This window comes from Canis lupus, chromosome 3 (assembly GCF_011100685.1).
Source record: "Canis lupus familiaris isolate Mischka breed German Shepherd chromosome 3, alternate assembly UU_Cfam_GSD_1.0, whole genome shotgun sequence".
NCBI lineage: Eukaryota > Metazoa > Chordata > Mammalia > Carnivora > Canidae > Canis > Canis lupus.
This window is the reverse complement of record NC_049224.1, coordinates 80,414,457-80,427,642: the sequence shown is the minus strand read 5'-3', so window position 1 is coordinate 80,427,642 and position 13,186 is coordinate 80,414,457. Positions and strand designations below refer to the sequence as shown.

Here is a 13,186-nt window from a genome sequence, read left to right as displayed (position 1 = left end):
GTGAAACTTTCAGGAATTAAAAAAAAAATGAGTTCTTGCTATAGGTTTACTGCATAAATGTCATTGCATAAATTCTGAACTTTCATTGATCTATTATGCCAATAATAGGATGATTACCTCAATTCATTTCTCCCCCTATACAAATTGTATTACATACACAACTAGCAGCACTGACCACTGGTGCCTTAAGATCACCTGTAGGGATGTCGACAGCAGGAACTCACTAGCAGATTCCAAGTAGCCACAATAACCCAGTTTTGTAGCCCTGCTTACAGGTGCTCCTTGCCATTTGGAAACTAAGGCTGGATGTCAGAAGCTGCAAGTTCCAAACAGCCCCCATGACCCAGTTTTCAAAAGTTTGATCCAGTTCAGATGCTGAGCTAATCACCCAGATGACCTTGGGATCATTACCATCTAATTATAATGACAAAAACACACCTATTAGTACCATGGCAGATCTCACTGTGTCCATTTAAGAGGTGGCACTCTGATTCCAAGAAGCCTTTTACCCTTTCCCCTAAAAACCTCTACACCAGCTTGCTTAAGGGCCCACAAAATCCTGTCCATGAGACCTAATCAGAGAGAGGGTCCCTTTAGAGCATGTACTCCCCTCACCATTTCTGGCCATTGAATGCATCACCTGTTTGCTGTCAAATACCATTTGGTTATTTGGCAAACTACTGAGTAGTAAAAGAACCTGTCCCTTTGGTAATACTGTGTTGTGTTAGTTGTCCATTTTTGGCTAGCACCAACCTTTAGGTAAATGTAGCCTGCAAACCAGGCTTGAGTTCTTTCCTCTGTCATTTGGCTGAAAGGAACCCTTCCCTCCATTAGCTATAAGTTGAAGAAGAGTCATCAGTGTCATAGGAATTTTTGACAAGTTATGTGTCTTACTATTCATGTAATGTACCTTTGCCTTTTGGACCTGCTCCAACCTAGTCCCAAATGTATAATTTTATTGTAGTCTGGATCCCCCACAGTGTCCACTTAATGATATGGTTTTACAGGTTTCGCAATTCCCAGCTCATGTTGTGCTCCTTCCATCTCATGGTCACTTGGTGTTCCAAGATCAGCTTCTTTTGCAGCTCTTACACCTGAGAGTAAGATCCTGGTCTGACTTTTTTTTTTTTTTTTTTTTTTTTTTTTTTTTTTTTTTACAGCCAGAAGCTGTAGGTGCTGACAGTCTCCTTAAAATTTGCAAAATCTGCAAACGTGGTCCTTTCATAATTTGCCTAAATTGGCAGTGAGATGCCCTTTGCTCATAATTTTCTTCTCACAAGGCTTTCACCATAGTTGAAATAAGCCAGTCCACCTCAAACTTTTTAAAATAATCCCTTCCCCATGTCTTTCAAGTGACACAGCTACCACATAGACCAATGCCTAACTTTTTTTACCTTGATTTCATCCCAATTAACCATAGGTGAAAGCTTTATAATTGTGAAGCCACTGTATACCAAATGTTAGCACTGTCCCACTACTCATGTTGTCCTCTTAGCCATCCGAAAAGGGAGAAATCCATCCCAATATCTCATTCTGAGGGCCTGCTTTTTAATTTAATTTTCCAGAAAATAGAGCCAGACACAGGGGCTTATATGCTATTTCTTTATAAAGAGGTAAGGTACACTTTCACTCAACAAAGTGGAGAACAAGTGGAAAGCAGCCTATAAGGCTTCTGCGTCTCCATCGTCTCTCATTGCCCTTTTCAAAGAATCTTATAATTAGTTGTTTTATGTCTCCTTCTAAACTTAATTGCAAAACGCTCCAAAGCAGGAACCCTGTCTTGTGCACATTTACATCCCAAGAACCAAGCGGAATACCTTGGTTGTGATGTTTAATAAATATTTATTTGTTGAATGAACACATATCAGGGCTCTGCACAATGTTTCAAATGAGTAGCACTATAAAAAGGTGAAAAAAAGAAAGCCCCCTTGTGTGGGAAGAGAACCAGGGTGAGGAGACATGAGCGCAAAGACCGATTCAGCCACTGAAAGAAGAGCTGTGTTGGAGCCAAATTCCTATCACAAAGGAGTCATGCAAAAATTGAGCCCTGGTGCTTATTTAATGCAAAGGAGTAAGCGTCAAAAATACCCTCATGTCTTATTTTCTCTTATCTCTCCACCAAAATAGAGAGTGGTGGGTGAGCTGTGGGCAGCAACTTGAATACTTGAGTGTTCCTAGGGAAGGATGAAAAAGCAAGGGAAAGAACTCGTAAATTACTCTGGGAAGATGAACTCCTAGAGCTGCTGGAGCCTTTTGTTGCTAATAAAAATGTGCCAATGAAAGCTTAGGAGAGCTGTGTGTTGTCCCGCTGAGAACCAAGCCACTCCATTTAACTTGCCTTGCTAGGGAAGTGAATGCTGTTTGTAGTAGGCTCGCTGGAGAAACAAACCATGTTAGCCCTTCTCTGGGTTTTTATGCCTAAGAACTGTTGCTACAAGTCAACAGGACCTTCCAGCTACACGTGTGCCATACTTCCTGTGTTAGTCAGTGCTGTCCAAGGACTTCCACCTGACAGTGCTTCTCAAGTGGGGCATTTCCTCTCTTCCATGAACGTGTCTTACAGCTCATATGACAGCTCTCTGTGATGACATAAATATTCTAAAAAACAAGTTGGCCAGTACTTGTTAAAGAGACAATATTGCCTTGGAGATTTAAATAGAAAGAGCAATACTTACTGGCGGGGCTTTGAAGTGTAATTTTGCAGTGTAGAGGGGGCCTCTTTTTCTGGTTTGCTATGAGTTGATGGGGAGACACAAATTGCCTAGACGTCTCATTTGTGAAAAGTTCTAGGAGCCACCCCTTTACTCTTTCACTCCACAAACTGGACTAGAGTTTCCTGTCCTCCAAGTCTTCCCTCTGCTTAGATCTTCTGCTATCATACTGTTTTCTTTCTCCGCAAACTCTATTTTTTTTCAGGTTTAGACCTATATCTTATTCATCATTGCAATCCCATATGTAATGGGGGGGTGTTCTCTAGGGTGCTTTAGTAAGTAGTTACTGAGAAAATGAAGGAACAAATCTCATGCATAGAGACTGATCGCTTGTGCAAATGCACTCAACATGAATTTTCTTTCTCTCACCTGCAGAAGAACTTGTTTTCCATAGATGTCGTCCAAGTACTTCCTAACCAGTTATCCAATACAAAGTTTCGTTCCTCTGGCTTTATGACTTTGATCCTTGGGATCTCTGTTCAAATGTATATTCTATTATGCAATGTAATATTTTAAACTGCTACTTCTCAAAGATTTTAACATTTTAACCTTTCCCTATTCCAGCTGAAGTGATTGCCTCTTGCTCAAAGGACTTCAACATACACAGTTCAGCTTCCTCCTACTTCTTTTTAGCAAACTGCCGGCTCCCCAATATATATACCAATGACCAGAAATTATCCTTAAGAATGAGTATCACATAAAAGAAGGGTGAAAGGACTCCATGTCAAGAAAAGGGACAAAATGGTAGCAAAATTTTAATCTGTGATTTGTGCTCTTCCTGCTTTTCTTCCCAAGATTCACCACTACCAGGCATAGCTTTCTCAAAGAAGCAAACTTGAGCATCTGAGCAACACAATAAATTTATTGCTGTATTCCTTTGGAAGGATCAAAAAACAACACCCGATTTATAACCATAAAGTGTTCCAAAGTTTATAGGTAACTTACTTGTTTGAAATTCAAAATACATTTTGCCTGGAGGTTTAGTTTATCTCTCTTGGTTATGTTCCCACACTAGCTCACAGAAATCTATTTATCCTCCTAAATGCCAGAAGTACAGCGTGGTTCACACAGCACTACAGAACCTAAGCACAAGGAAGACAATTTACATACTTTGAATGAATCTGAATCTCCCCTGTTTCTCCCAACTCTTCCCTCCCTCACGGGGAGAATAACAAATCTTGGTGCCAAAGGTCTGATACCTTAGGGTAGGGGTATAGAGGATAGGTTTAGGACAATGAAATACTGAAATGGAAATGTGGGCAAAAAAGGAAGAAACTCTAGGAATTTCATACTGGTATGGAAGGAGCAATGAGTTTCAGAATCTCTTTCCCCAAATTCTTCCAACTCTTTCAGACCAGGTGATAGTTTTTGTTATTTATTCTTGCTGAAGACTCCAAGAAATGACTCACTTCACTTTTCTGTCATCTTTGGAACTTTCATTGACAGACTAGCTCTGACTCAAATTAGAAATAGAATTCTCTCTTTCTCTCTCTCCAAATCACTTTTTCCTTTCCCCTTATCCCTTTTACACTTTAGGTTATCATATATATATGATTTCCCCCCCTAAGATATGGAGTAGGATTTGAATGTCTGGAGTAAAGACATAGGGCTTCACCAAGATTTGTCAAATACCTATGGACATAAATATCCACCATGAACTGGACATGCTGTGGTGCTAGACTGGTGTTCTTGGAAGGCAGGAGACCTCACGTAGGCCTGAAGGACAGAAATGGGAAAGTAGTGGGGATTCAGTTTATCTCCTCTTTTTCTTTCCTCTTACAACCAAGCCTAGTCCCTGATCATGAGCTCTTTTTATGCAGTCTGGTACAGACTGGAAGTTCCAGGAGAGAATGTGTATTGGAAGAGAGAAGATAGATCACTCCAGGCATTTTCTTGTGGAAAGAGTAAGAAGAAATAATGGAAAAGAGTCTGTTGGGGGAGGGAAGCAGTCATTTAAGCCACCTACGTCAAGGACTGCCTGAATACATCCTAAAGGCAGCAATGGCCTACTTCATTAAATGCAACACAATGTTCTTGGACTAGTGTGTCAAAATAGAAAAGTAATTGCTAGTCTTATTATCTTAAGCTGCATATGCCATGACCTGAAAGTCAGTATGTAACAAGAAATGTTTCCTTAAGGAGGTGAACATAATTTCCTGGAATATTAACATAAGTAAAATGAATAAATTAGCAGGCAGAGTAAAAACAAATATTCTTCACTTTTTAAACAACATATTTGCTAAAAAAAGACAAAAGAATTTATATTTATTTTCATGAATTGGATTTATTTGTATTAAGATAAGCATGTTATTTTACACTGAATCTTTCCTCTAAGCAAAAACTGTACAGAGACAATGAATGTATAAAAACTTGACAAGTTAATCTATCTAAAAATAATACAGAATTTGAGGAGAGTTTGAGATGGTAGTGTCAAAGGACCTTGAACTCAACTCCTCCATGAACACAACACATCTACAGATATATATATGGAATCATTCCTTCTGGAAAGGATCTGAAAGTTAACAGAGCAGTGCCTCCACATGAAAGGCAACAACTACACAGGTCAGAGACACAGTCTTTCAAGAAACCCCACTCCGGATGCAACAACCCACAATTGGGGGCGGGGGGAATCTGAAAATGTGAAGTTTTTCCCTGAGGTGGTAGTGCTCCCCATCAGTTACCTCAACCCTTGGGAACTACACTGGAGAAATGAGCTCCAGAAGCATTTGGCCTAGAAAACCAATCAGAATTTATATTTAAGAGAACCAGAGGGAAGGCGACTATAGGGAAAGGAAAATTTACTGTTAAAGGGCTTATGGACAGATCCACCAGTCCTGGAATGCAGCACAAAAGCAACAGTTTTAAAGGTGCCTAGACTATATGCAAAGAAGACTCATTTGTTAATCCGAAAGCATCTGCCAAAGACGCAGAACCCTGGTGGGACTCTAAGATGGAGGCACTGGTGGGCATCAGTTTTGCACCGTACTATACCACATTAAAAAACTTGAAAAAGATGCAAATAAATAAAACCCTGATACCCTGTTGGTGAGAATGTAAGTTGATGTAGCCACTACAGAAAATAGTATGGCAAGTCCTTAAAAAAAAAAAAAAAAAAAAAGTAGAACTACCTTATGACATAGCTATTCTACTTCTCGGTATTTAACTGGAAAATACAAAAACACTAACTCAAGACACTCATATGTCCATTGAAAACATTATTTATAATAGTCAAGGTATGGAAAGAACCTAGGTGTCCATTGGTGGATGAATAGATGTCATGGATAGATAGATACATCCATAGACACACACATGCACACACATACACACACTGTAATGGAACACTACTCAGACATAAAAAGGAAGATATTTTATCATTTGGGACAACATGGATGTACCTTGAGGGTATTATACTAAGTAAAATGTCAGATGGAGAAAGATGAGTAATGTTTTTTTGGGGGGGTGATCAAAATGAGTGAAGGGGCTCAATTGTATAGTGATGGATAGTAACTAGATTTATAATGGTGACCACTTTGTAGTGTATACAAATATCAAATTATGAACATTACACACCTGAAGCATATAATGTAATATACCAATTTTATCTTAATGAAAAAACAGAATTAGCTATAATTTTCTCAATTACAAGAACATTTATTGCACATAAAATATTTCCCTTGTTGAGAAAGTCATGTACCACACTTTAACAAAAATAGAGAAATCAGAATAGCATTGATGTTCAGAACCAGTTTAAATGATAAATGGTCCTAAAAGCTTGATGCTTTTAGTAATAAGCTGAAATCGTTTTTATAATTATTTTTTTAGCATTTTTATAAATGTGTCTCTTTCCTATTTGGTAATTTATGTAGGAAAAATTGTGTCCACAAATTTTTAATTTCAATTCTCATGACTTTCATGCTTTGAAATCTTAGCAGTTTCATATATTATTAAATAGTTAAGCTCATTAGACAATAAACATTCTGATAGAACTTGTAGGTCAGCTACTAGACGTTGGTTGCTAAATGCAAGAAAGGGTGTGATAGAACAATATTATGGGAAGACGCTTGCCAATTTATAAATTAAAAATGTCTCTGTCCCTCAATAAGATTAAAATAAAAGATGCGGGAGCAAACATATGACATAGTTTACTGTTATAGACTTTTAGCAGTTTCTTGACAATAATTCTAATTAAAGTTGCCACTGCTTTGACCTGATTAGGCAGAGAACAATAGCATTGCTACTCTTTTTCTACCTTAGGATGGTAAGCAGCTGATGATATATAATATCTTTTGACAGCCACGTTAATTATAACCTAGTTGAATGTATTTCTTTAGAGTAGAATTTTTTAAAACAAAAGAAGAGGAAATTGTAGCGAAAGCTGTCAGAATGCTTCAGAATATCACTAATGACTGTATCTAATAGCTAAAAAATGTTAATTTTCTTGAGCTTTTCCCCCTATTTTTATAATGTACTCAGCATAGTTTTCACAGTTCCAGAGGAACATTTGCAAAAGAATATCTGAATGACCAAAGTAGGTCAAAGCAATGGTCAATCTTTCCCCAAAAGTAACATTTCAAGTTTATTTGCCTCTTTGTTTATTTGATTTGGCAAAGTGAAAACAAATGCCATCCCTCTGTAAGTTAATGAGCTTAAAATTCTCCCATTCTGGCTTTGTCATGATAGTCCTATATTGGAACCAGTGCATTTTATAGGCTGAAACATTAGCAGCCTAATGGGTGAGGAGTGCACAGTGTGATTTCCATTGCAATACTAAACTATCACATGGCTTTATAATGGTATTTGAAGGAGAATTTTGAGAATAACCCTTCCCCTGGCCCCCAGTGCCAACACACACACATTAAGCACCATAAATCATGTCTAAAAAAGGTGTTGTTCAGAATACAGGAATTTGTAAGCTATTGAGTATACTCCAGACCATTTATGCATATGGCTACCTTGATCACAATTTTTCTTTCTGATCAACTTTTTTTAACTCGAGACAATTCTATGAATTGTGGAAGCATCAAGATTTTCAAGTTCTGAGTCAAGTCTAAGTGTTCCAGCCAAAATAGAAGTTGGTAATCCTGTTTGTTTAATCATAAAAGGTCTATCTATAGCTATAGGGAATCTAAAGAAAGCTCCAATAATTTTTATTCTCTATTTTTTCCATTTATCATCAGAATAAAAAGTTAGTTGGAGTATATATTATTTAATATGATTCTCTATGGGTCTGGCTTAACTAGGTATCAATTGATTGCATACAAATTGAGAACAATGAATATTTATTCATTAGCTGTTGTATGTATATTCCAAACTTGGTAATGTATTACAATGGACTGAATTGTATTCATTCCTTTCGACCCCAACTCAATTCACTTGGGGAAGCCCTAACTCCCAGTGTGACTATACTTGACAATAGAACTTTTAGGAGGTAATTACCACTAAATGAGGTCATAAGAGTAGCATTCTGATCTGAAAATATTTGTGGCCTTATAAGAAGAAGCAGAGAGAAATTCTCTCCCCACAGCATAATGACACAGCCAGAAAATGGCCATCTGTGAACTAGGAAGAGAAAGAATCCTCACTAGAGCTTAACCCTGCTAGCACTGTGATCTCAAATTTCCAGCCTCCATAATTGTAAGAAAATAAGCTTCTGTTGTTTATGCTGCCCTGTCTATGGTATTTTGCTATGACAGCCCAAGATGATTACATGATACATGTGGGGAACAAAGAAATTAGCCTCCACTTTCCAAGATGACATTAAGGGATAAATTTATATACCCTCTTAGAAAATACTAAATTCCTCAACTGATGTGATACTTTAGCATTAGCATTTTATAATCAAATAACATGTAATAAAGTAATGATAATAAACGTACAATCCCAAATGTAGTTTATGAAGTATTATAAAGAGAATTTTGGATTTCTAGTCAAAATCTTTCTATCTGTATCCATACCCCCTATAAATGTAAGAATATGGCCACACTGTTTAAATATTTTGAACCTCTTGTTAGTAACCTATGAGACAGATAATGGTAATTTTTGTTATGCCTAACCTATACTTTAGTGAGGCTAAAGTTCAAAGACTTAGTGCTTGCAGATTTGCTTTTTTTAAGTTTCTTGAAATAGGTAGAATTCTAATATGTTCCCAAAGATTTCCTACCCCTGATGTATACATGCTCTAAATAATCCTCAGGACTATGATATAATGGATTTTATTTTGTGATTTATTTATACTATTGGCACAACTGACTGGATATTATTCAGTTAGGCCTATCCTAATCACATAAGCCCTTTGAAAGCAGAGTTTTCTCCCGCTGCCAGTGGAAGAGGAAGTCAGAGAGTTGAAGTACATGAAGGATTCTATTTAGTGAAGATGGAGGAGTCTGCATAGCAAGGAAGCAGGGCCTCAGTCCTACAATCACAAGGAACAGATTTCTGGCAAGAGCTAGAGTGAGCTTGGAAGCAAATTTTTCCCTAGGGCCTCAAGATGAGAACTCAGTCTGGCCAATATTTTGATTTCAATCTTATGATAAACTGAAGAGAGAACTAGTCATGCTATATGCATGAGTCTGACTTACAAACTGTGAAGTAAGAAATGGTGGCTTTTGAAAAGTTTATGATAACTTGCTATATAGCAATAGAAATCAGAATCAGTTCCATAAAAAAATGAAAGCAAAGCCTATTATTACTAGAAAAACTGTAGCGTAGTACATTCGTAGTAAATGCAAAAGGTAATTATAAATAGGAAAAATCTGGGAGGATCTCATAAAGAAGATGATGAGTGAATCATTTATTTTTAAATATGGATTATATTCATTTCTCTAGCCAGCTAGTTATGTTTTATATATGCAAAATCAAAAATGCCAGTGGAGGGGATATTGTGACCATCTCAAAGAGTCAAAAAGATGATGGAAAATTTGAATATTAGAATAAGTAGGGCTGTGTTATTGCAGAGAATAATGCCGGTAAAAGCAATTTCTGGCTAAATTTGGGGGAATATATATTGATATATTTAGATGCTCATTAAAAATTTTGGATTTTTAAGGCAGAAAACTAAAGATATGGGGACAACGAAGGAAATGTTGTAGCAATAGAGTTAACAATATTGTCTCAGTAATTAATTATATTATGTGATTGAGAAGGAAGAACTGATTGGGAATACTTATTGTATCTACCCCTATTTTCAGTCTTTCTGTATCTGATATGCTATGGTGGCCATTACAGAAATCGGAATGTCAGGTAGAGTACAAGTATATAGTCAGGGAAGGGAAGACTAATTGCTATAAAAAATAGAATCAGGGCAGCCCAGGTGGCTCAGCGCCTTAGCGTCACCTTCAGCCCAGGGCGTGATCCTAGAGACCCGAGATCAAGTCCCACGTTGGGCTCCCTACATGGAACCTGCTTCACCCTCTGCCTGTGTCTCTGCCTCTCTCTCTCTCTCTCTCTGTGTCTCTCATGAATAAATAAATAAAACCTTTAAAAAAATAGAATCGCAAAAATCTCAGTGATTAATATTGATGAATCGTATTTCTGACTCATATAACAAAACAATCCTGGAAATTTGGGGTGACTTTATATGCTCTGACTCAAGGATACAGGTTTTTTTCATCTTGCAGCTACTTCATCCCTAAGGTCTAAGAGATGTCTGTTGGATTCTATCCCTCTAGCTCACAAAGTGAGACACTGAGAACTGAAAGTCAGGTGGGAGTTTTTAAATGCACCAAACTTAGAAGTGGTATATATCTTTCACCTAGAGCCCATTGGACAAGATTCGTTCACATGGCCATGTATAACTGCAAATGATGCTAGGAAGTGCAATCTTGCTGTTTCCAAGAAGAAAAAGAAACACATTTTTGGAAAGCGATTGAAAATTTTACAAAAAGAAAGATAATAGAAGTAGTTTTATTTTGAAAATGTGGATAATGAGTGACCTACTGCAGTATAACTAGTAGAAAACAAGAAATTGGAAGTATTGTCCTGGAAATACTAGGTATATAAATCATAACTAAGTAGAAGAGCATACTCTTCTTTGTTCATTTTGTAAAATTATAATGAGCATTTGAAATTTTGTCTAGTTTTTAAATAGTGTAAAAATGTGAAATAATTGGAAACAAATCTAACCATCTGAAAAGGGCAAATATATGCTTTTTCCTTCAGATGTTCTTACATTTAATAAAAGTTCTGGGCAGCCCAAGTGGCTCAGTGGTTTAGTGCCGCCTTCAGCCCAGGGTGTGATCCTGGAGACCTGGGATCAAATCCCACATCGGGCTTCCTGGATGGAGCCTGCTTCTCCCTCTGCCTGTGTCTCTGCCTCTCTCTCTTTCTGGGTATCTCATGAGTAAATAAATAAAATCTTTAAAAAATAAAAAAAAAGTGAAGGTTTAAAAAAAAAAAGTTCCAGCATTATTGAATAATAAGTTTAAAGGTTATGCAGATTAAGACCACTTTTCACATGGTTGTTCCATGGTTCAGATTTTCACAGGATAAAGGATATAACCAATTTTATATGTGATCTGTTTTATGTAATAATATTACTTTTGCAGTTGACTCTTCTGTGCCTCTGATTATAGCTACAGCATGTCAAGATGTGTAGTCACTAATTCAAGCAATTTAGCTAAGCATTCCTAATCAGCTAGCCAAATGCAAAAATTCTGAACACTTACAGCACATTGTATAGCCTCATCCAAAGAAAATAGAAAATTAAAAATGTGTTAATTTTTATCTGAAATAGTTGGGAGACAGACTCAATTCTTTATATCTAAGATATGTATAGGTTAGCCTTGAAGCAAAACTTCATGTATTCCGAACTTTCTTTGTGAAAGTTCTTTCTTATTTTATTTTTAACTAAAAGATGGATCTTGGGACGCCTGGGTGGCTCAGTGGTTGAGTGCCTGCCTCAAGCCCAGGGCGTGATCCTGGAGCCCCAGGATCAAGTCTCACATCGGGCTCCCTGCAGGGAGCCTGCTTCTCCCTCTGCCTATGTCTCTGGTTCTCTCTCTCTCTCTGTGTGTATCTTTCATGAATAAATAAAATCTTAAAAAAAAAAAAAAAAAGATGGATCTCCCTGATGGTCCTCTTAAGTGTATCATGTTTTTCTCTTACCAACTCCCATAGTGACTTCTAGGTTATTGTTCTACCATCCTCTTTCTTCATGCCATCAGACTATACTAATAATTATATATTCTTGGTGTGGTCCCCCACATATTAATTTCCTTGAAACCCACCTCAACCTCTCAATTCCTTGAAAATATTGGTACCTGGTACACTAATGCTTTTTCCAACACTAATGTCAAAATATTTGGTGACTCAAAGTTTCATGAAGATGATCTTTCCATCATTCTGGCCTCTCAATTCTTTAGTCACTTCTCCTCTATGATCCACAATCTACCTTAGTCACCCACTTCCCCAGACCTTGTCATCAGTAGCAACTTCCTCATTTACAATCTCAATTTCAAGCATTGCCATTTTTGACACCTATTGTTATAGTTTGTGTCCCATAGGTAACGACTCTGAGATAGAGATTAGCATGAAGAGATTAATAAGAATGCTCTTGAGATCAAAAACTGCAAAAGAAAGGTTAAGAAGGGGATCCCTGGGTGGCTCAGTGGTTTGGCGCCTGCCTTCAGCTCAGGGTATGATCCTGGAGTCCTAGGATCAAAGCCCACATCAAGCTTCCTTCATGGAGCCTGCTTCTCCTCTGTCTGTGTCTCTGCCCCCGCCCCCTCTGTGTCTCTCCTGAATAAATAAATAAAATCTTAAAAAAAAAGTTAAGAAAATAGGACTAGAGCAGAAATGGTTAGGTGTAGTATAGTCGTAACAGAACACTTAGGTGTTCTTTCAGATTTGCGTCATTTGAGGGTAGAGTCATTGGACATGGGCTTCTCTAGGTGGAGGCATAACTTCTGGTGAGGGTCTCTACAGCTGAGCATTTCCTGAAATGGCTGATAGATTGCCTGAGGATTCTTCTGAACATACTTTCAGAAGCTGAAGGCCTTGTTTCTTGAAAAATGATGAGTCGTCATGACAGCATCCAAAACAGTAAACATGTGCTTTACTCAAATTAACTTATTTATATAAATTCTGGGACCAGCTTGTCCTTCAGGATTCTTGTGGGCCTTGCTTAGACCACCTGAAAGAGGAAGGTTAATAACTCTAGCACTCTCTGCTGAAGCTGGTCTCAGAGTGAAAACTAGATTTTCTTAAGCCTCAGCTAACAAGTTTGGTGATCTTTGTGGCTTATCTGGTAACTTGATCATACTCTCATTCCTAAGGATTCTGAGCCCCTGATCACTATGCCATTTTCAGACAATGTTGTTGTCATTGTCCACTTTCCATCAAAATGTATAAAGAGAGTATGAAGAAATGTCAAATGGCAAACATACTCCTTGCTGGTCACACATGCAATAATATCCTACTTACTCTGGACAATCAAGATTATTATCCTTCTGTCAAGATGAAGACACCTCTTCTTGCCT

At 37.5% G+C, this 13,186-nt stretch overlaps 1 long non-coding RNA gene across 1 annotated transcript in view; it reads left to right on the top strand.

Annotated features, from left to right (window-relative positions):
- The first annotated feature begins 8,188 nt into the window (after positions 1 to 8,188).
- Positions 8,189 to 13,186, top strand: part of LOC111095397 — a 51,938-nt gene continuing 46,940 nt past the window's right edge. Inside the window, exon 1 of the long non-coding RNA XR_005356439.1 lies at positions 8,189 to 8,345. This is a non-coding gene — a long non-coding RNA (uncharacterized LOC111095397). The remainder of the gene's footprint in view (positions 8,346 to 13,186) is intronic.